This window comes from Pectinophora gossypiella, chromosome 22 (assembly GCF_024362695.1).
Source record: "Pectinophora gossypiella chromosome 22, ilPecGoss1.1, whole genome shotgun sequence".
NCBI lineage: Eukaryota > Metazoa > Arthropoda > Insecta > Lepidoptera > Gelechiidae > Pectinophora > Pectinophora gossypiella.
The window spans coordinates 4,613,586-4,639,297 of record NC_065425.1 but is presented as its reverse complement, the minus strand read 5'-3'; the positions used below and the strand labels follow the sequence as shown (position 1 = coordinate 4,639,297).

General features: G+C 37.9%; 1 protein-coding gene across 2 annotated transcripts in view; it reads left to right on the top strand.

Annotated features, from left to right (window-relative positions):
* LOC126377057 (5-hydroxytryptamine receptor 1-like) overlaps positions 1-25,712 on the top strand; it is a 169,914-nt gene that overhangs the window by 60,467 nt on the left and 83,735 nt on the right. For both annotated transcript variants that reach the window (XM_050024685.1, XM_050024684.1), the window contains exon 2: positions 16,522-16,562. The gene's annotated coding sequence lies outside the window, so the exon portion shown is untranslated. The remainder of the gene's footprint in view (positions 1-16,521; positions 16,563-25,712) is intronic.

The window sequence follows — 25,712 nt, the reverse complement described above, 5'->3', positions numbered from 1 at the left end:
TTGTTGAAATATTGAAGTACATGTTTGTTAAAATTCGTATACCTATTTATATTAAAGTTTAGGTCTTCGCCTAATAAGCTTATATTTAATATTTTTATAACTAACCATTTATCATAACTAATAACTGCGTCTCCATATTTTACAGGTAGAACTCCAGCGTTTTCGCTAGGATGATGTAGTTGAAGGCCCTGGCTTTGGGTCACCAGGGTCATCAGGAAGAGGACGTACCTGTGAAGGACGTTTAATATCTTTAATGGGGACTCTAGCTTCCTTGCCTCTAGTGAGGATAGGTAGGATGTTCCTAATTGCTTCACCAATTACGCGAGCCTTTTGGAATCGCGGTTTATCTTTACTCCTTCTATCATTGACTCCTTTAAAGAAAACTACGTCTCCCTTTTTGATGTTAAACTCAGGTTCGCCTCCACGCCTTTGTTTAGTTTTTTCTTTGGTTTCGATCATTTTCTCCGTGATATATTTGTAAAGGTGTTTCGTTCTTTTGGCATGATCAAGTACCAATTTTTGGGTGTATTGTTTTTCGAAGTTTACGTCAAAAGTACTTGAGGCTTCGGTGTGCCCGAACACAACCTCAAAGGGGGTAAGCCCTGTGGTACTGTGGATAGTTTGATTGTATGACATTATGGCATAAGTCATTATGGAAGCGGCGTCGGTAATTTTGTATTCATATTTAGCTAGTCTATAAATTTCTATTAGTGTAGAATGAAAGCGTTCGATCAAACCAGTTGATCTTGGGTTATGGGGAGTGGTTACATGAAAGTCAATTTTATAGAAATTTAGGGTTTCCTTCATTAAGTTATTATTGAATTCCGATCCCGGGTCAGAGCTGATCCTGGATGGAACTCCATATATTGAGAAGTACTTAATAAGTGCTCTCACTACCTCAGGTGTAGATCGGTTAGAGATCTCTATAGCTTGTCCTAATTTACTGAATGCGTCTATAACTGTAAGATAATATACATTTTCAATTGTGAATAGATCGATGAATATTTCCTGGAACGGTTTTGTTTGGGTCTGTGTGAGTTGCAGTTCTGGTTTTAATGGTTTACGGTCGTATTTCAATTTTTTGCAAGCTTCACAACTGTTTATAACGCTAGCTACTATAAGATCCATGTTATACCAAAAATATGTTCGTTTCAGATGCATCAAGGTCTCCTTAATTCCACGGTGGCATGTTTTCCCTTGATGATATTTCAGGACGATTGCTCTTTGCTCATCCTCATCTTCAATGAATATAACTCGCTCTGTACATTCATACAGTCGAACTGTATCTTTTCTGAATAGGGAAATTACAGCTTCGGTAAACTGTTTTCGATGTATTGGTTCCTCAAAATATATAAAGTATTTAATTTTTGGTTTAATATATTCTTTTAGGAATTGTTTAACTAAAGCGGGTTCATTTACTGGTAAGAAAATTTCCAAAATTTTTTGTTTACTGTTCGACATATTTTTGACTTGTAATTCCTTTCTATTCCAACTGAAAACGAGAATCTGATGGGGCTTCGTGTCTATGGCTTCTCGAAGAATGGGGATTCCTTCTGTATCTATTTCCAGAGCCGAATGAGCAGTTTCTGTACTGGTGGTGTCTTTACCTTCCGTTGCTGTTAAAGTGTCTGAAGACAAAGATGGTATAGGGAATGTTGCTTTGGAAGATATGCTACGAGTTTTTTCTGAGTCTGAACTAATTTGAATTGTTTCTAATTCGTCAGATGGGTCTATATTTACTATAATGGAATCGTTATCTTTTTTGTTTTTTAATACGTTGAGTTTTATCCTGGACAATGCGTCGGCATTACTATTTTGCTTGCCATTTTTATATATGACTTCGTAGTTAAATTCAGCTAAGCGGAGCTTCCACCGTGTTAGCTTGCTATTGGGCTCTTTGATGGAATTGAGCCAAGCCAATGGTCGATGATCAGTGTAGATGGTGAATTTTCTTCCATACAGGTAAGGACGAAAATGCTTAGCAGCCCACACGATTGCAAGTAACTCCTTCTCTATTGTGCTGTAACGGATTTCAGCTTCGTTCAGGGTACGACTCGCATATGCCACTGGTCGGTCAGAGCCCACTGGACCCTGTGAGAGAACTGCTCCTAATGCATAGTTTGATGCGTCTGTTGTGAGTACGAATGGTTTCTCAAAATCGGGGAATTGTAACAAAGGGGCATTGACTAATAATTCTTTGCATTTTTCAAATGATTCCATATATTGTTGGGTCATTTCTATTTTATTTCGCTTTTTAAGACAAGATGTCATGGGTTGTGTTATTTTTGCGAAGTCTTTAATAAATTTTCTGTAGTATCCCACTAAACCTAAGAAACTTTTTATTTCCGTGGGGGTTTTGGGTAATGGAAAATCTAATACTGCTCGAATTTTGTCATTATTAGGTTTTAGACCATCTTGCGTGATGACGTGTCCTAAGTATAGAACCTCCTTTCGTAGGAACTCACTTTTGTCAAGTGTGACCTTAAGGTTTGTGTCTCGTAAACGATCAAAAACTTTCCGTAATTTGTCTACGTGCTCCTGCAGACTATTTGAATAAATTATTATGTCGTCAAGGTATACAAGGCAGTGAATACCCTGTAAACCTCTAAGGACATTATCCATAGCTCTTTGGAATGTAGCGGGTGCCGTCTTCAATCCAAAGGGCATACGTGTGAATTCAAAATGTCCGGCCTGGGTTGTAAAAGCCGTTTTCTGTCTGTCCGGCTCATCAACTTCTATCTGATGATAGCCGCTGGCAAGATCTATTGTTGTAAAGTACACCGACTTTCCCAGTTTATCAAAGAGGTCTGATATATTAGGGAGTGGGTACTTATCATCTGTTGTAATTTCGTTTAGTCGTCTATAGTCGACAACCATTCTATATTTCTTTTCTCCTGTTGCGTCTGCCTTTTTAGGTACCAGGTGAACCGGCGCGCTCCATGGCGAGTACGATTCCCTTATTACGTTATTTTTAAGTAATTTCTCCACTTGATTTTGGATTTCTTCATTTTGTGATGGGGGATGTCTAAAAGGTCGAATGTATATTGGGTCTTCATTTTTGGTACGGATTTGATGTTTAACTTTATTAGTAAATGTGAGTGGTAATTGTTCGCTGTAAAATATATCCCTGTATTCATAGCAAAGTTTTGCTATGCAATTTTTCTCTTCATCGTTCATGTGTTCTAGACGTAAATTCTTTAAATTGTCTTTCAGAATTGCATCTATCTCATAATTTGTTGCTTCAGAAGTTTCGTTATAGTTCAACAAACATTGTTCACTTTCCAATTTAGTAACTTTTATAGGTCGCGTAAATTGAATTGTAACAAACATTTTTGATGTATTTTGAATAATGGTTTGTGCAAATGATTCTACACAATGGACTACTGCGCTGGGTGTTCTTACGCCTCCGCCAAAATCAATATGATTTATTATGGCGTAGCCATTTCGTAAATCAGTTGGTATCTTGACTCGCGTTTCCGTGCGTGGGTCAAGTGTAATTTCGTACGGTGGGTTATATATAATGGGTATGGATACCCTTTGTGTTTTAAGTAGTTGATTTTTCATATCTATTGTGGCGTTTAGCTGTTTTAATAAGTCAGAACCTATAAGACCATCATAACGTTTATCGACGTCGTAAATATATAGTTTATGTTTTCCGTTGGTTTTGAATATTTTTGGTAACGGGATGAACACTACTTCATCATGATGACTTCTAGCATGGGTACTAATTACTTCAAAAGGTTCATTAAATTTGAATGATGCATAATATTCGTCGGCCTTTTCTTTGCTAATGAATGATCTGGTGCTACCCGTATCAATCATGAAGCGTGCGTTTAATTCTGGAATAACTATGTGTGGTAGTTTCAGAATACTATCGCAATTTAACTCTATTAGCTCGGTGGTTTTATTTCTGAGGCTCGAACGCGAAAATCCTCCTCTTTAGTAGAATCTTCGGCTTGGTTGCCCGCGGGATGTAATTCAGCGCCTTCATATGTTAATTGGGGAGTATTGTAATAGCCTTGCTGCTCTTCATAGTAGGGGTACTCTGCGTCATATTCAGGTCCTTGATAGAATTCTTCGAATTCATTCATATAATCTTCTTCATCTTGGATCATGTTATGTCTCAAGGGAAGAGCTGTACGCATCGAGACATCGTTAATAACCGGCTTTTGATTATTTTGTGGAATGCCAAATTTGAAATTTTGATTTGGATTGGTTTGCCAATAATTATTCTGTGGACGGTATTGGTTGGGTATACCGAATTTGAAGTTAGGTGGTTGTGTATTGGGTTGATAGGTAGGCATACGATTTTGCTGATTCGGAATGCCGAATTTAAAGTTTGGTTGCTGCATGACGGGATTATTTGTGGGCATACGATATTGCTGATTCGGTATGCCGAATTTAAAATTTGGAAGTTGAGGTGGAGCGTTAAATTTCGTATTTGGGTTAAACCTGAAACCTGCGTTGGGGATAGGCGTGTTAAACCTATTTTGTATTGGAACATGATTTTGATTGGGGAATTTAAATCCTAATGTCGAAGGTGACATGACATTTTGGGTTTGCTGGTTTTGTTGTTTTGATTTATTTTTAGAATTATATTGATACTGGAAATTAGTTTCTTCCGTAACAATACCTAAAGCAATTTCCAATGTAGTAGCTCCTTTAAGCCTTACAATTCTGATTAAATCCTCTGGCAAGTTATAAAGAAATGCATTCAAGGCTGCGTTATTATAAATTATCATTTTCGCCGCCTTGATTCCTTCGTCAGTATGTCTATTCACTTTCGCGAAAAGAGCGCTTCTAATTTCCTGGATTCTATGGCAAAAGTCAATAAAAGATTCGCCCTGTTTTATTTTGATTGAGTCTAATTGAATGGCTATGCATTCTTCTGTCCTAGGATCACCAAAATGTTGGAGTAAGAGTGATTTTAAATCGTCCCATGTGAGAATATCCTGACGCTCACTAAGTAAGGACGCAGCTTTGCCTAGAAGTCTGCTGGTTATAGCGTGAAATACGTACAAATTTTGATTTGAATTACCTTCACGTGCAAAAGCTTGGATGACATATTCACTTTTATTGATGAAAAGATTAAGTAGGCTTTGATCGCCGTCAAATTTGGGGATGATGGATAGAAATTCGTTGGGGATTACCCGAACTTCACCCATTGTTAATTATTATAATACACAGTACACAAAATTAATACACAAAAATACACAAAATAAATCAAGTAAATCACACAATTAAATCAACTTAATTAAATAATATGAAGTCAATGGAGTACTTTATATTATTGTAAACTATTTTAACTTATTTATTTTAAACTAATATTGTATCTTCGATAGATACCTTAACTAAAATAGAGTCGATTTTAGTACTCTATTGGCTTATCTAACTTAATTTGTATCTTCGATAGATACCTAAACTCTAACTTAATTTGTATCTTCGATAGATACCTTAACTAAAATAGAGTCGATTTTAGTACTCTATTGGCTTATCTAACTTAATTTGTATCTTCGATAGATACCTAAACTCTAACTTAATTTGTATCTTCGATAGATACCTAGGTATAGAATAGAGTCGATTTTAGTACTCTATTCATTAAAAAGTTCTACATACATACACAGTCGATTGGTTGAACCTTTAAATATGTACGTAGAAGTCAGACAACGTTTACCCTGGAGATGTTTATCCGAATAAACGTAGGAGTGCCTAACAAGATAGAGAGGAAAACAGGAAAGTGAAGAGGTTTACTCACAAGCCGCTGCTCCGCATATTATCTTGATAGATACTCGTACAAGCTGCAACGTTCTTCTAATTAATTTATTCTTCTTAAAATTCCGCCTTTTGACAAATTTATTTGGTTCGAGGATACCCGCAATAACGTTAACGACGTATGTGAGCTTTAGACCGATTTTTGTGCCTTATGAACTCACACGCGAGTATCCTACCGGCTGCGCCAGTCAAAATTGGACTTTGGTAAATTACTTTTTTAAAAAGACAAAATAAATTTAATTAAGACGTTTTATTAGCTTGGAGCTCTACATGAGACTGATTATTAAAACAAAGCTTATTACTATCTTACTTCTAACTTACAATGTATATTGGATTTCTGCTAACAATGCAGACCAGGAATTGAGGATGTTTATGTCTACGCCTTGTCAACGGGTGGCGCGACGGATGTGCGTGGGCGCTAGGCTCGCATTACTACAATGTCAGCGCCTTTGGTAGGTATAACTACTTACTCAAGAGAGTACAAATAAATAGACAGTAAACATTAAGGCAAATTGTAATTTTGTTCTCTACAGATGGTCCTTATTTAAAAAACCGTGATTGTAACTGTCCACTCACCAAACATGGTGTTAGGGCGTGCGTGTATGAAACGATTGATGAATCTGGAAGAAGCAGGAGAAGTGTGTCAGGGTCGAAGCAAATGGAATTCCATAATCTCTGCTTATGCAGGTGGGAAATAGTCGTGTGTTTATATATGTATGTATGATGATGATGATGACGATCTCTCCGACCGATTTCGGCCATGGCGACCATTTCGACTCCTAGTCGGCACGACGCTGATGCGCCCGAAGCTGGCTTATGTAGCCTATCTTTACAGTGAACTCCCGCGCACAGTGAGGGCACGTGAGCACACCGTTTTGGTAATTATAATGAATAGCGGCAGGGGGACGGGCCTTCAACTCATCACGTTTAGCGTCGAGGTCTGCCGTGCGCTATTGCTCGAACTCGTGTACTCGCCTCATCACCAGCCTGCGCCATTCATGTATGTATAATTGACGGCTCGGAGGCCTTCGATTATTATTTATTGAAGTAAATAGTAGTTGAAACCAAAGGTTTAGGACTAGTCTCCACCAATGCGAATCTGTTTTGAAGACAATAACGCGTCTGTTTCCCGTAAGGGGATGGCAGGGGTGTAACATACATCCACTCCTTGCCAGCTATAAGTCCCGTCCCGTAAAAAGGTAGCGAGCCTATTGTCATTAACAGCACAAATCCTGGAAACCACGTGATATCAATTATCTATGATACAAGCGATCCTAGCATAAACCAAACTCTTATGTTGAATTCAATGGTTTAGAGCCTTTTCCGAACAGGACTATAACGGATTTTATTTCAAAATATTCAACCTTATAAGTACCTACTTATGTACTCATTTATGACTCGGCTTAAGGGTTACGTTAATACATCCAGAATTCTACAGAAATAGTCCTTTGCAGTAAAAAAAAAAAACAGTGTAGAAACACAAGTAACCCGTCCAAATCACAAGGCTCTTTGATAAGAGTTTGTTCATCATTCTCGTTTAGTCAGATTACATTCGTTTTGTGACCCAAATTTTAGAGACCGTTACGCGGCATTTTTTATGGACCGGTAGTAATTGGCTTCAGGAATTGGCGAAACCTTGCAAACTAATTGGAGTTTTAAGAGGGAACTCATAATCTCTGTGGTCAAGTGGTTAGAGCGGTAGGCTCACGATCTTTAGGCCCGGGTTCAATTCCCGTTGGGGACATTGTCGAAATCACTTTGTGAGACTGTCCTTTGTTTGTCTTTTCACTTGACTTTTCAGGCTTGAATCACCTGATTGTTTGAAAACGCATGATGATTCCGTGTTTCGGAGGGCACGTTAAGCCGTTGGTCTCTTCATTCAAACTCATAAAGTCAAACTCATCATCAATTTAAGAGTCACTTGTCGGTGCAGCATTTCCCATTCCAGTCTATCAAAGACCAATTCCTTGACTTCCTTATAGGACATGACATTAACCTTTCCTTTAATCTGTTCCATGTAGGCTCTTCTTGGTCTTCCCCTTCCTCTCTTTCTATGATGTTTTTAATAAATTCGTCGTGTCTTATTAGGTGTTCAATCATCTTGCCTCTTCTGTTGTGTTGCGATGTAAATCACGCGTTTTCTGACAGCTATCACTGATTGTTGCATAGGTATAGAGTGCGACAAATCTATTGCTCGTTTTATATTTCAATATCATCGGGACACATCTCATCATCATCATCAGCCCATTAACGTCCCCCAGTGCTGGGGCACGGGCCTTCCCTGTGGATGGATAGGGAGATCGGGCCTTAAACCATCACGCGGGCCTAGTGCGGATTGATGGTTATTAACGACCGCTAATGCAGCCGGGACCAACGGCTTAACGTGCCTTCCGAAGCACGAAGGAGCTCGAGATGAAAACTTCTTTATTTTTTGTGGTCACCCATCCTATGACCGGCCTTTGTGAAAGTTGCTTAACTTTAACAATCGCAGACCGAGCGCGTTTACTGCTGCGCCACCGAGCTCCTCACACACATCTACAAAGTCTCTAAAAAAATTAGGCAAAAAATGTCAAAGACGTACCTACACGCGTATGTTTTTTCAGCACTAGATGAAGTTTTTGCATGTTTACCGGCTGCCAGTTTGACGTCAGTTGAATAATTTTGGAGAGTCTCAAGCACGCTACGATTACTTGCTTACCCAACAAGGTACTTAATGAATGTCATCTAAGATAAAATCAACAAATAAGTCATATTAACATACAAAAACACGGTATCATTTCCGTGCTTGTGCCCTAACTAATGACTATTTTTGTCATCAAACTCGACTGTATGTTGTTTGTAAAAGTTGAATATGTTTTGCTGTATGTGTACCTAAATAAATAAATAAATAAATAAATAATAAATAACTCATTTTTTGCATAAACATGTCAAGGTTTTGTGTTCTCTTTTCTTATTAAAATATTAAAACAGCAAATAATATCGTACCGGAGTCTATATTTCCCATTATTAATATTTTGTAATCTAAAGCAAGAGTGATGTGTTATAATAATAGTGTTATAATATAGTAAATAAGTTTGTTATCTTAAAGTGAGTGATATACTGGTCATGTAATGGTCAGGTTAGGTTATGTTAGCTTTCCGCCCGCGATTACGCCCGCGTCGACTTTGTTTATCGCGCTCGGTATGTGTATTGTTCCCTTAAATAACAATAAAACTATTACATGTTCTTTTCTAAAGTCTAATCTATTACTGTACCAAATTTCATCAAAATAGTTTTAATGCTTTTTGTGTAACAGACAGACAGACAGAGTTATATTTGCATTTATAATTTTGAATTATGTACTTATTTTTGCTTTGTGGAAAACGTATGCTGTCGCCCAATATAGATTGTATTGGGTTTTAGGGCCGTACACATAACATTCACCCGTCATAATATCCAAGTGTTTTCCATCTAAGTAGGGTTGCCAGTTCTAAAATCAGTTAGGACAAGAAGTGTGAAAACCCATGATTTTGGAGCTTTCAATCCGGATATTTGAACAGATTTTTACTATTATTACTTATAATAAATAGAGTTAATTATCACAAATCAAGATTTAATTTATTTATGGCTGGCGGCATCGGTGATTTCAAAACTTTAAAACATGGTCTACTATGAAATCCCCGCTCGGATGCAGGACGTCTTTTAAACTAGGACGAATCCGGGGAAACCCGGCTGGATGGTAACCCTACATCTAATTCTAGTGGAATACCGCGACATGTCAGGGATGAGTACAGTTTTGTAACATACGAAGGAGAATGTGTTAAGACTCATGATATTGCTTTAATTATATTAAACCGACAAAATTTCCGTTGCCGCTAACAAAATTCAAACTCTCGTACTATATTTATGAACACTCTGAACGGGAAGTTTCAGAGTTACGAACATTAATTATTTCCCGGTCTCATGCTAAACGGTGAAATTAGGTTGTACCGTGCTAAGCTAAAAGGTGCAGTTTGTGCTGTAAAATGTATAAATTCCACAAGATATAATATTGTTATTGAATAACGAAATAGGTGTCCTAATTTGCAGTTCGCGTATTCGCGAGATGCCACGTGGTTTCGCGCGCATTCGCGAGTTTTCGTACCATATTCTCGGGCTTAAAATGTTGAATGCGGGAATTCACGGAGTAGAAGGTACGTAAAACCTCTTGCTATGGACTGGTAAGGGGCAATTTTTGTACCCAAAAATGTCTCCATAGAGTGAAGAAGAGTTAGGGCAATGGTTCAATAATATTCATCTTAGGGCTTAGTCTTCTTCTATCGTGTGGGTTGTTAGGTGGATTACCAACCTCAGCAACCCTGGTGTCAGGGTTATTATTGAGCCGCCAACGGCCCCTGACATGGCTCATGTAACGATTACTCACATACATCATACTGACACGGCTCATGTGAATTATTTACGATAGTAAATAATTTCATTTTTTCCTCAGCATTGCAACCGAGCGAAGCCGGGGCGGGTCGCTAGTAATATATAATTAGTGACACCGTACCAAATACTGAGTGAGATGATTCAGAGCATGATTCTGAGATATCAAGCTGAATTCAAAGTTCATCACCTATCAAAGTTTTCATTACGATGTCACTAACACCCTGTAGATATCTGTACAATGTTGGCCCTGGCAGAATAAAACCTAAAACAATGATACGAGTACACAACGGCGAAGACAGCAATATAAATTGCACGAAGGCTGCAATTGCTACAATTGTTCCGTTTCGTTGTCGATTTCCAGATTGGAAAACATAAATCTCTCTGGGACTCGTAGTGTATAGTTTGAAATAAAAAGAAGAGTTGTGGAGTAGTCTTTAATACTTCTCTACGTGGGCTTAGATAAAATGCGTTTCACTTGATCGTTTTAGAATTGTATGAATAACTCACAACGGCAAGCTTCCTGCCGCTTCAGATGAGTTCTTTATACAGATTTTTCCAATCTTATATTCGGAATCTCACTTCTAGGCAAATAAGTACAGGTTACTTAAATAAGCACAGATATACGCTACAACTCCCAAAGACGCCCTGATCGCTAAATCTGATCACTTCCAGACAACCTACAACGCGTGCAGAGTGCAGTATATTTCTTACCCGTCCGAGATATTCTTCTTCTTATATCATGTGGGTTGTTAGGTGGATTATCATCCCCATCAACCCTGGTGTCATGGTTACTATTGAGCCGCCAAAGGCCCCTGACATGGCTCATGTAACGACTACTAACTTACATCAGTAAGTTAACCGTGACCAACGGCTTAACGTGTCTTCTGAAGCATGGATCATCTTTCTTTCGGACAATCAGGCGATCAACCTGTAATGTCTTATAACCAAACTAGGGATCACAAAGTGATTTTCGTGATGTGTCTCCACCGGGATTTGAATTCGGGACCTCCGGATCGTAAACCCAATGCTCTAACCACGGAGGCTGTTAGAGTTATTTATAGCAGCATATAACTCACTAGAAGCTCGTTGCTCGAAAAAGTCTCAACGGCAGGCCATTTGCTTTGATTAAATTTAATTACGCTCGTCGACCCACCTGGCTTTAAGCTAATTTAGTCATCTGTAGCTTCAGGTGAGAGGTTGTCAGGCTTAAGATGGAAAAATAAACATGTAATACTTGCTGAATATAAACATTTCAACGAGTAGTGTTAAGGTAGTTACCACACAGTTTTTTTTATTAGGTATAGAGAAATGCCGCGGAAGCGTTGCCGGTGGGCCCAAAATATGCACAAATGAAACGTTTTACTGAAGCAACCATCGTAACCCGTGGGTATAGATTATACCACCACGCTGCTTCATTGCGAGTTGGTGGAGGTGATTTACGCATAACCATTCTCATATAAACGTTATGAAGTACAAATATACTTTACTTATCACCGCTTACTCGTCCTAATGGCTGTTGATAAGGGTCAATGACCGTAGTTAACTATTTAAAGTGACTTCCAAATTATCTTCTGTAACTGTCCGCTCCCTACATGTATTTCTCTTTTGTAACGGTCGGTCAAAAACAAACCTAGTTGTGGTATTTTAGTACCCCTCATTTGTTACCCAATATGCTGTTGGCTTACTTCACATTTCTTATAGTACCTACATCGACCATTTATGACTAAGGTAAGACTCAACGTGGTGAGATGATCTAGTTACGAATTAGTCCGGAGTGGAGAGTTACCATCCCCCCCTAGCATTACCCGGTTTTTAAAAGGGTCCGCTTACCTAACCTGAAGATTGATAGGTCCGGAGTTACCGTTCTAATATGTATATTATTACTATTTATTCTATGTCAAGATAAGTATGTCATTATCGAAGTAAGTGAAATTCCATAGTCTCACAGAAATAGGAGTTAATGTAAGTATGACATGAGTCTCTCTGAATTTCTTCAACATTTTCGTAGTTATCATCGGCAGGAAACCTTCCATTTCAACGTCTGTTACCACCATCTGCGTCACCTTGCTTTATCTTTGTCGAATTCTCTAGCAAAGAATTTGTAAAGCTGTTGTTAAAAAAGTTCTGTAATAAATCTTTAAACTTTTTGTTGGAAGTTGTTTTAAAAAGAAAAAAAAAAGAAAAAAAAACTGCCATGCCGTTTGATCAATCATGTGCAATGAACTAGAATATAAATAATAATAATACCTCTAGTACGGCCGAAACATGGCCGCTTACGAAAGAGCACATTTATAAAATTAGAGTGGCACAGCGGGCTATGGAGCGCGCCATGTTAGGCATCCACCTGGTAGATCGTATACCAAACGTCGAAATTCGGCAACGCACTAAAGTCGAAGATAGCTAGGTATATGAATCGCTAGGCTTAAGTGGAGATGGGCAGAACTCTTGACAAGACGGGAAGGCAACAGATGCACTAAGTCTGTTACTGAATAGTGGCCAAGGGGTGGTATGCGATATCGAGACAGACCACCAGCCCGGTGGTCGAATGACATTGTGAAGTATGCCGGAAAGCAATGGATGAGACTTGCACAAGACCGGAAAGGATGGCGTGAAAGAGAGGCCTATCTCTACCCAGCCGTGGGTGGATACAGGCTGAGTAGATAGATAGATAGAACGGTAACTCTCCGCCACGTATCAATTCGTATCGGGCAATGATCTCACCCCCTCCGGTGGTACTTTAGTCTTAACTGGTAAGAGAAAGGAGTAGAGCGCGCGGACTGTATATCGCTCGGTCTGACGCGTTAAGGTATGGCGAAGTACAAGAGCGTTTACGCAGAAGCTTTTTCAAGTAAGTACCTAATTTTATTGATAATCGTATGCAGAAACAATGCGTCCACACGGCCTAGCCGTATTTATAGCATTAGGTAGATAAAATATTTTATATTACAGACGTAAAATTTGATTTTAATTTCTCAATAGAAATAGGGTGAAAGTAAGACGAATTTGGAGGCGGTCTTATGTAACATAAGCTCACGACTATATCCCAATTGGGGTAGTCAGAGGTGCATCCATCGCAAGATAAACTAAGTACACACACCACCGAGTTTTGTGTTAGACCAACGTGATAGGTGGTGGTAGGTTTAAGGAATATTTAATGAATTATCTAAAGCTAATCTGAAGCATACTCTGTTATCTCTACTCGAATATAACAGACATGCTTGAGCCTAATATTATGTAGCATGAATAGTGTAACATTAGTAAAGCATTCAACTATTGTTACGATCAAAACTTGTTGTTTGAATAATCAATGAGTAAGGCACACGAGGGGGATAGACGCCTTCCCTATAATCGGTTATTAAATATTCAACGTCTTATAAAGAGGCGAATAGAAACTAGCAACTGAGAGCAATATTGGAGGTGTGTGGAGAAATAGATCGATACTATCATGTATTAAATATAACATAACAGCTTTCATTAATTTTTCATTACAGTAAGAGAGGTTTGAGTACCTATTGGTTCTCGATCTGCGAGTCCTGTAAGTATGTAGTTGTTGCATGAGCCATGTCGATTCAATAGTAATCCTGACACCAGGGTTTATGAGTATTGTCATCGTTCTCACAATCCACACTACAGAAGAAGAAGATCATAAAACAATAACTTAACATCTGGGGATCTAAAAAAGCCACATTGAATCAATTCATCTCACTCACTAATTTAAGAGGCACGCTTTTGTCGGTGCTGCATTCTACATGCTACTTTTTTAGGGAAAAATAGGGCAGTGGTTTCCCTCTTACTTTCCGCCCCGCAGTACTCTGTCTGACGCGAGTGGGATGGCGCCCAGAGTAGTCTATTTTAAGCCGTACTAGGTCTCCTGTCCTCCACCTCTGAATAGTACTGACAGTTACTGCTGCCCTCGGTCAGGTTCCAGGTTACAGTCCTTGTGACTTTCCCCTTCCGTCCTGCATTACCGTACCGATGGATCCATCTCCGCCCCTGCAACCGTTGAGATCTTCACCCGTATCCATTTGACATTTGTTGGCATTGCGCACATACTTTTATATGACGAAGGTTACCAATGATTCTATATACGTAGCATAATTTTATATTAATCGTGGGCGATACCATTTAGTTTAAGATTTGCTGTCGACACGAAGATTTCTTCTTTTAATGTCGACAGCAAGAAGAAGTGAAATAGGGTCCTAGCAACTAATAACTTTCTTACTTTCGGTAAAGCTGTGAGGTATGTTTTACATAATAATAACAATAATGAATATGAATATAATGCTTTAGGTTGTTAAAGTTATAACTTGTGTTATTATACTAAAACTTGAAAACAATCTATCTACCTTAGTTTTATGTTATGTTGCTTTTATGTTGAGGTAAATTCTGGAGTTTAAAGGTATGAAACAAATAAAAGAGAAGGTGCATGTCGTGTCGTATCAGGAGGTGGAGGATTTGGCGGAGAGAAGAGAGGAATGGCGATTACTCCACCGACAAGAACGCAGCTCTTAAATAATGAGAGAGAGTTGGCAGATAGAGTTGTTGGCCTTCTTGACCTGTAGCAATGCAATAAATACATTTGAATTTGAATTTGAGATAAATGCTGGATAAGGGAAATCGTTGACAATACCGGCGGAGTCGGTATTGGGATAACTTTCCCCTTGGAGAAGACTGTAATTATAACATGAATTTTGTATGCAATAAGCGACGACTTACCTTCCTGCTCGACGCGCAATAAAACGCTTTTATGTTACGTTTTATTTATTACTCGCACTGAAGCTCGTAAAGTACCGCGTCACTTAGCATAGGAGCGTCTGCAAAACAGTTTCGTTACTCGACTGCGGCGAAGAAAAAGGAAAGGTTATGTGTTTGACGTTTGTGGTGGATTTGAATCTGCGACCTCACATACTCAGTGAGAGTCAAGCGTTCTTCTAACTGGACTACCACGGGTGTATTAAAAGCTCGCGATTGTCCTTTTACTATAAATAATTTCTACTCTATTCTATTCTGTTGCATTCTTTTCTATTCCTAATATAATGATGTGTACAATATTATGTGCAAGAAAAGATTTATTTACTTGCCAAAAAGTTTATATACCTGCAGTATTTCGGTAGCTGAAAAAAATGATTTTATTATTACTGAAACTACCACACCGGACAGAACGGTATAACCGGACCTCTACTGCAGAACGGTATAACCGGACCTCTACTGCAGAACGGTATAACCGGACCTCTACTGCAGAACGGTATAACCGGACCTCTACTGCAGAACGGTATAACCGGACCTCTACTGCAAAACGATATAACCGGACCTGTACTGTAGAACGGTACAATCGGACCTGTCAAAATCTTCAGGTTAGATAAGCGGACCCTGTGAAAAACGGGATAACGCTAGGGAGATGATGATGATGAAAAATTTTATAATATTTATTGCTGCTTGTGCTAACCGTACGTATCACGTACGTTGCCACCGTTACATCAAGATAAAAGTGGCAAGAAAATGTAGCTAATGGAGTGTGTTCTATTATTAGTAGTTAGTTAAGTGTATATTGGTGCTGATTCGAGTACACGCCATTAAATTTTAAGTTATACCTGTTATTTTCTTATCCGCCGAAAAGGAAAAGGACGGGTAATCGACACGCGTAAAATTTATGAAATACACGTCAATTTTAGACAAAAATTTAAAAAGCCCTCCCAAAATTTTATATTGCCCAATAACCCGACAAAATTAAATTAATTAATTTGACAGCTCACGTGAAACGGTATGCATATCAGCGAGATGCCTACTTAATTCGCCATTTTAAAATTAACAGTTGTCAACCGCCCGTCCTTTTCCTCTTCGGCGGATAAGAAAATGACGAATATATATTACAACTTAAAATAATATAAGGAGTTGTCTGCTAATCAGGGCTAATGTTCATTTTGTCAAAGAAGTTAATGTGAGAAAATACTAAAGTATAGTCAGTACTAGTATATTTATTTATTATTACAAACATTTCTAACATGACAGTTACTCATATGGTTATAAACATACATAGTTGGGCGCGAACCTCGGCTCAGGGCGTCATCTGAGAGGAAAAATATTTGAAAGATTTAATCAACCCTAGTGGGTCGATAGCGATAAGCGCTGTATGAGGGAAATCGTCGACCACGCCGGCGGGGTCGGTATCGGGGTCCTGAAGTGTTTGGTGTCGCGAGCTGATTGGCTGCCTCTATGGCTAGAGTAATCGGGTCGTAAAAAATCTGCCTGTATGTGTGTGTGTGTGTGAATAACGAAAAACTTTTCACTAGTAGATATTTGCAAAACCATTTTCTAATATAAATCTATTTATATTTGTTACAGATGAATCATGAAGAATACAGCTGGCCATAATTCAAATAAAAGTAAGTAAAATATGGTTTTAGATCATTACAACTGTCATGCGCGATTTAGTATGTATAATCTATTAGCGAAAGTTGATGGTAGGGCTGGCAGAGGAAGACCGAGAAGGACTTACGATGACCAAATTGGAGATTTCCTTAGAAAAGGTTTAATACGATCTACTCTGAACCGGCGTGCGTGTATGAAGTGATTGATGAATGTGGAGGAAGCAAGAGAAGTGTCTTCTCTTTGGATTCTATAGTCTCTGCTTACCCCGGTGGGAAATAGGCGTGAGTGTATGTATGTATGTAATCTATTACTACCATTCATAAAAAAAATCTGTTATATTTGCCAAGTCGAACGACGGTTAAGGTTACTATTAGACGAGCAGTTGTTTTTTACCGTATTTTTTTATAAGTGCCTAATGATGGATTTTACAGGCTACATTCTTCATAAAAACATTATATAGGGCGCTGTACATCTTTAACGTGATAATTACCTATTAATACGGATACCCTAATTTTTCTAAAATATAATGTATAGGGACCCTAATAATAATAATGTTTACCCTATAAAGTAGCATGGAGAATGCTACACCGACAAGAGCGTGGCTCTTAAATTGGTGATGAATGTATGCTTCTATGCTGTTCTGGGAGCAAATAAAAAACATGGAACACGTTCAGCTGCTTTTCTTCCCGGGCATATCGTAAAAACCGACAGAGGGATTGCGTCCTCTAACATAATGGACCTGATCCCTTATCACCATAAGGTTGATAAGGTTGACCATAAGGTGATCATATCCATCTTAGGACTTCGTATCAACAGTGGCTGCAAGTTGTCTTTGATTACTTGTGGCTCTGCCCACCCCATTTGGGATTACGGGCGTGAGTTTATGTATGTATGTATGTAATGTATACCAGAGGCATAAGTAAAAATAATTGGTGCTTGATATTTGGATCAGAATAATAATGGATGGAAGGTGTGTTGTGCCTGGGTGTAAAAACAAGTGTTACCATTTACAGCCAAAAACATATATAAAAGATGCATAATATGTCTGCTATCCATGAAATTAGAAGGGGCAACGTTGTACAGCCTCGTCTTATTGTTTTGAAGAACGTAGACTAGAAAGTTCGTCAATAATGAGGTCTATAATAAATTACTTGTAATAAATCGTTAATCGCTACTCGCCTGCTAAGCGGCAGACACCTAAGACATGACCCAAATTCCTTATCAATCTTTTACTTCAACTAAGTCATTGACCCAAATAATTTGGCTCGTCATTCCCTTATTGTTATATTCTGGGCATTTTATTTTAAACCGATTATTATGAATTATTAATTAACCGCATGATGTAATCGTATGTTCATAAAAGTTTTACGATATCAATATAGCTACGCCTGTAGGCTGAGGTTTGTTGAGTTTTTTTTTACAGTATGCAATAGATTTTATGTTCTATGATTTGGGTTCCTTCCGATTTTTGTCGCCTTCTGGTGATTGGATTATAATGAGGGACATTCCAGGGTACCTATTCGGAGAGGCAGGGCTTGATTACAAGAAACACGAATTAATGTAATGAGATGTAATAGGTCACACGAGGAACATACAAGCTTAAATGTAGGAAAGTGAGAATACTATGTAAGGATAATGAATGGGAATTTTATTGTTTATAGAAAGAAAGAAACATTTATTACTTCCGGACACCACAGATACAGACAGACAGGTACATTACATTCAACACATGACAGAAACCATACGGAAATCAATAAGTACGCAGAAAAAAAAAAACAAAAAGAAAACCAAACCAAAATCATAAAAAACAATAATAATAAAAGTAAGCATCCTAAATGCAACGCACTGACGGCCCGATCATCTGCGGTGGCGTCCGAAATAAAAGGACCTCGCTCAGCATAAGTGGCGGCGTGAGCCACGACGCTGGTATTCTGCGGGTGGTTTATGGCATGAAAGGAGGATGGTTAATGAACGGGACGTAAGGCAGTTATAAAAAATAAGAAAGGCGAGTCTATGGTGCAATGTCGGTCGGGTTAGAGGATTTTGTTTAAATATAAGGAGTAAAGATATTTAAAATATCCCGTGTTATTTCTATATCCCACATACATACAAGCTTATATTGAGAGTAAGAATAAAACGGAATGTTTTGAATAACTGTCTGTAAGCTGTCAATGTTGTAAAGTCATTGACAGCGTTCCCCCAAAAAATATAAAAATGGCGCTGTAAACCTTTGCCTATGTTTAACCTTCTAATTTCATGGATAACAGACATACTTAAGCAACTTTTGTCTTAATTTTTGGGTTTAACTGATGACCCCTGTTCCACACACCAGACACCCACACCCAGGAACAACACACATTCCATCCATTATTATTCTGATCAAAATAAAGTGAAGCCATATACCATGATTTTGAGTTAATATCAATATCAAGTGTCATTTTCCGTCGCAAAGTATTGAACTGAAAATAATTTTAACCCAACATTTTCATGATTTTTCCGACCTCTCACCTGATGGTAATGATACTGATGATATTATTTAAGGTGGACACTTACCTAGTGCACACTTACCTAGCAAATGCCTATTCTCTCGAAGTTCAATGTTTACTCTATGTCATGCCACTCCCTCCTTATGATGATGTATTTTACTACAATTTTATCTCATCTATAAATGGACTATTATTTCGATGTAATGTATCAACTAAAGCAATGAATAAAAGAACTCCCCAGTCATAAAGCCGTAAAAATCCGAATGTGAGCGTTAAGATGCGTACACGTTGGTACAGTTTCCTAACAACAAAATGCGTTTTCTTCGACGGCACCCATTTATATCTTTATGTTTTCCAACTAAATATTAATGTGTGTATATTTTAATGTTGTTACTGTACATATGTGTCGAAGGTTTTACCTAAATAAACTTTTTTATTATTATTATTTTCTTTTGTTATTGCCATACATTGTGGATTGGCCTTGGCTGCCACTACTTGGCCGAACAAATGGGAAGCGCTTAGGGCTCAGTACAACTTGCGATGATAGTGTGCCTAGTAATATAATTGTGAACATTGTTCCGAAAAAACTTGAACTTTTTTTTAGGTTTTAATTATTGTGCGATTTTGTCAGTGAGTATATTTATATTAATTTATTAATTTTGCATATGTTGCAATAATCTTACATACATACATAAACTCAGGCACATAATTTCTGTTGGGGTGGTAAAGCCACAAGTAATCAATTTCCAGCCACAGTTGATACTAAATCCTTAGATGGATATGACGAACTTTCCAGTGACACGGGCTGATCACGTAGGGATGACAGCACCCATACCGGGAAGACGACAGGTTAGACAGGGTGTTTGAGGGACGATTGAGCCCATGATTCTGAGTCGATATCAAGGGGAATTTTCCGTCGCAAAAGTATAAAACTGTAAATAATTAAAAAACAATTTTCCGAGAGGAAAATCCACTTGATGTCAACTCAGAATCGTGTTCTGAAGCATCCCCTTCAGTATTCGTTACCTAACACCCTGTATGTAATTCATTCGCTCTTAGAATAGCAAAGAAGCAAATAATTTGAATACCTATTAAAAATGTTTGACTTATATCTTTGTTTCGAGGCAAATGGAATAAGCAAGTAATCTCTTCTTACCCCGATGGCAGAAATATTCGTGAGTTTACGCATGTTGACTCATATTTTTTAAATAGCATAAATACTGCTCACCTATCTGAACGCACCATTCGTATGTCGCGGGACTTTATGAGCGGTAAAATAGCGTCACACAGTTCCGAAGTGATAGAATTTCTACGTGACCGCGTCAGCAATGAAGCGATAGACCTTGAAACTATCTACAATATGCCGGGGCCTCCCTCACGGACCACGGAGCGATCGGATATTCCATTATTATTTTTGCGTGAATCATAATTTATGACCTGTTTAAGCTCCCTCAACCAAGTCTCCTCCGCAACCGTCACCCTGTGCAGCTCGCCACCTGGGAACTTAAATGTGTCATTTTAGCTCTAATTACTGGCGATCAGGCCATCTTTTGACCACAAAGATAACAGAAGAATCCGTGATATCAGTGGTTACTATTTATCTATACTATTTATCTATAACTGTACCTAAATTTATGCAAAATAAAAATCTTTATCCTTATCTTTACCCTATTCGGAGAACTGTCGCTCTCGCATCGGACTTTACAGCCATTTTAAAAGCTGCCTCAGAAACGCTGTTTGAATCATCTGATAAAGATGTTAAGGCCAATGATGATGATTCGGAGAAGGCGAGATTTACATCGTAGCGTCACGAAATCAAATCCCGGCTCGGGCTATAAATCACTGATTTTAGCTGTATGAGTTTGAATTCATGTTTGGATTATAGATAATTAATATTACATAGTTTACAGGATTGGTGCCCGGTTAATGACATTAGGCACGCCCCTGTTACATGGGACTTGAACGTAGCTAGCGAAGAGGTATACTATACAACTCTGCCTACCCCATCGGGTTTACAGGCGTGATGATATGTTGTAAACATAACAAATGGACAAATACGTAGAAGAAAGAAAAGGTACAATCGGTATCTTAATTATTTCATACAAAATTCGTACATATCTAGTGACTACATAATCTAGTGGTTGACGAGGTTGGTAATTCGCCTCACAACACACGATAGAAGAAGAGTGACTACAAAATAGTCGTCTACCCGTGATAGACTCCAATTGTCAATTGTTTCGGCATCGTACGAATGGCACCGTGTCGTGAGGAAGCTCACTTACAAGGAAAAGTTCGGCTGATGATATACGACTTTTACGAGGGTTTAACTTACTTTTATTCCAAGTTTATACCGTACCTGTGAGTTTTTGTGTGTCAGTCAATACTTCCGCGGTTTGTTGGGTGTTTCGATTACATACATACATAAACTCACGCCCGTAATCTTAATGGGTTGAGCAGAGCCTCAGGTAATAGGTATCAGTTAAACATACCGAAACATAAGAAATATCATCCTCCTAGCATAATCCCGTTTTTCACAGGGTCCGCTTACCTAACCTGACGATTTGACAGGTCTGGTTTTTTACAGAAACGACAACAGCGAAACATAAGAAATATAAGTTCAAGAAACGAAATACCTATTTATTTTCACATATATTTTTATTTAGACACGTAAAGTCTTGAATTAATCATTTATTATTAAGTATTAATATTAATATTATTTTGTTTAAAAATATTTTAATAACATTAATTTTGTCATTTAATAAGTGATTATAATTATTTATTTTGTAAAACAATATATTCAATCATCATTACAGCCCATTAATTTTAATCGGTATATTTTCATATCCATTCAACGTACATGAAAATAAATTATTCTTCATGAAAACATTTCGCTTTCTAATAGATCTTATATAAAGATAGGCTGATCGAGGACTAATAGTGAAAACCAAATAAATAAAATAAAAAATAAGCACCTTTATACAAAATCACATTCGGATGTGACTTTACTAAACAAAACCTCACAATAGAGGGCCAGTTTCAATTCAAGTTATTTTGCCGTTTCAATTTTTCCCGGAGTAAATTTAAAGAATAGAGGTTTTGTTGAAGAAAATCACATCTGTGAGTTTTCCAACAAGGAGAAGGAGAATTTAAGAGCCACGCTCTTGTCGGTGTAGCATTTTCCATTCTTGTCTATTAAAGGCCAATTCTTTCACTTCCTTATAAGACATGAAATTTGTGTTCTCTTTAATCTGTTCCATGTAAGCTCTTCTTGGTCTTCCCCTTCCGTTCTTTCCTTAAAGCTTCTATGATGTTTTTAATAAATTCTTCTTGTCTTATTAAATGTCCATCTTGGCTCTTCTATCCTCAATAACTCAATAATCTATTTTCCCTTACTGATACATGTATGTATGTAATGTTCACTAACACGTTTCAGAAATCAGAAATCAGAATCATTTATTCAACGTAATTATCATGGATAAACTTGTTGAAGGTCAATGTAACATTTTTGAATTTACGTCATTTCGCAAGGTGTTATGGCTGAGGAGAAGAAATGACAAGAAACTGCAACAGCAACACATCTTTTAAAAACCAATGAGGATATACATTACAAGTTATTTAATAACTAGAGGAACACATTCAATACCAGACATTTTTATCATTTAGGTAGTCATTAATCTTATAATAAGCTTTTTTACATAAAGTAAGCTTCACGTGAGCTTTAAATTTATTTTCTGACAAATTTAAAATATTATCTGGTATTCTATTGTAAAAACGTATACATAACCCCAAAAAAGATGAATTTAATTTACTTAATCTAGAATTTTGAATAGCAATTTTATGTTTATTTCTTGTATTGTAAGTATGCCTTTCACAGTTTCTCGGAAGGAGAGATAAGTTTTTACGTACATACATAATGTTTTCATATATATATTGACTTGCGACCGTCAGTATATTTATTTCTTTAAACAGCTCCCTCAAAGAGTCCCGACAACGCAGCTTATAAATAGCGCGAACTGCTCTTTTTTGAATGATGAAAATAGTTTCTACATCAGCGGCTCGACCCCACAGCAAAATACCGTAAGACATTATGCTGTGGAAGTAGCTGAAGTAGACAAGTCTAGCAGTGGGTACATCTGTGAGTTGTCGAATCCTTCTGACGGCATATGCTGCTGAACTTAGCTTGCCCGCTAGTGATACAATATGTGGGCCCCATTGAAGTTTTGAATCTACAGTAATTCCTAAGAAAACTGTGTGTTCAACAAAATCTAGTTTCTCATCGTTAATTTTAATGTTATTATTTACTTTCTTTACGTTTGGTAGAACAAATTTAATACACTTCGTTTTCTTAGCATTTGGCTAGCGTTTGGCTCGACCATTTTAGACGGCGATACGGCTCACCGCCTATCACATTGGTCTAACAGAAAGCTCGGTGAGGTGTAGGTACTTAGTTCATCTTGCGATTATACATTGGTTTAAGTTTACGCGGTTATTATCATAAAGAAAACACATAATAACGGGTTCTTACCGCGTTTAAATCAGCGATATATGACTCCCGATATTTCGAAATATCGGTTGTCGAAATATCTTGCGATTAATGTATACCTGTCTACCCCATTGGGATATAGTCGTGTGCTTAACTTATATTATTCACTTTTAAATTGTACAAATGCTCTGCTGTTTTTACTGTCCGCATATCTCGTAGTTTTCCCGTTCAAACATCGACCTCTCATACTCTCATAGTAGATTGCGTTCCTATCATACAAATATTTCTTTATAGTTTTATTTCCTTTCGACAACTTTCTTAGAAAGAAAAGAAATATCCGATTCTTCCAACGAAAGTTATATTTTAGAATGACTTTCCGTATTCGTATCTATTGGGAGAAATCAAGTGGTAAAAATAAGAACTATACTCCTGCTGCGAAGTTGAGAAGCGATAAAGTTTAGAATTGCGCAGAAAGTTAAGTGAGTTATGAAGTTTATTGTTGTTATATCATTTTTATTTTTATGGCTTGGAAAATGAAATCAATAAAGTTGTGTATCATGCGTTCATACAAAAACGCACACCCATAATTCCTAATGGAGTGGGGTCGGTCACTAGTAATAATCTAAGCTCACGAATGAAATGCGTCTCGGTAGACCGAGAGTTAAAAACTCTCGGCATGTCATGGGGGCAAGCTAGAAAGGCTGCAAAAGATCGCGAGGAGTGGAAATCTGTTATTCGAGCCCTACATGTCTACAAAGGATTAAAAGAAGAAGACGAATGAGGCACTTCCATCGCATATTTATCTAAATACCCACGATTCACCAAGCGTTCTCTTAGACTATCGTGATAGGTAGCCGTATCGCCGTCTATAATGATCAAGCCAACTGTGTTAGTGAAACTAATTAGAAACAAGTCTCACATAGTAAACGAGTGCCCTCTACACCGGTTCCCAGGTGGCATAGCCGAGCTGCATTGTGTGACGAATGCGGCAGGTTAGGGGAGCTTAAGCTGGATATATGATCCACGCAGGATATTTTATTTTTGTATGTCATACGCAATAATAATTAGAAACAAGTTGCAACCACTTTCGATATGCAGTCCTAAGGGCCCTATCTCTCTAGGGTACAATGGTGGCGCAACCACAAATGCTCACCTGGTTGTTGGTTGCGCGATCAAATGGAAACCAGTGCCCTGTTTATCAAAAATTTAAAGCCTTGTATTACAAGAAATTTTCTTGTGAAAAAAAATATTATTACAAGAATGTGTTTATCAAAACTACTCATGTATATTAAATGTTACAAGTGTCAATATTTATTTTACAAGTATATTTTACAATCCCTTTACTTTTTTTAATAAACGTTATTTACACGTACTTGTGAGTTACTTGTAACTTGTAAATGTGTAGACTTGTAAGTTTTGATAAACACGGTACTGGTGTCAACTGCATTACATTTGTTGGTAGCGACAACATGGTATCCCTGTAAGATATATCTTATGATGATTATATCCTCACCATCGACCACCATTAGCTAGCCTGGGCTTTTGCATGGGCACAACTGCACAAGCGTGACTTGCAAAAACAAGTGTATGTGTGTGTGTTTGCCTCATCAACCCTGGTGTCAGGGTTGTGATTGAGCCGCCAAAGGCCCCTGACATGGCTCATGTAACGATTACTCACTTACATCAGTAAATAGTAACCGGGACCAACAACTTAACGTGCCTTCCGAAGCACAGATCATCTTATTTTCGGACAATCAGGTGATCAGCTTGCAATGTCCTAACCAAACTAGGGATCACAAACTGATTTTTGTGATATGTCCCCACCACAATTCGAACCTGGGGCCTTCGGATCGTGAGTCCAATGCTCAACCACTGGACCACAGAGGTCATAGGATAGCGTAGTTACACAATACACTCCTGTCGGTGATCAATCCATCGCTCATACAATAGTCTTTCATGAGAGGAACACAATCACTCAGTCGATTTTATGCTCGGGGAGATAAAAAGCTGCACACGTTCCATTTTTTTTATTCGTCTCAGTCCAGCATAAAAGCAAATAAGCATTACATTACGCACGCTGATGACGCTAGCGTTCAATCATAAATAACAGACCTCTTGTACACATATCCGCTACTACTTTTAGTACAGTTAAATGAAATAGTTCGTCACCTATCACTTGTACCAACATACCGGTG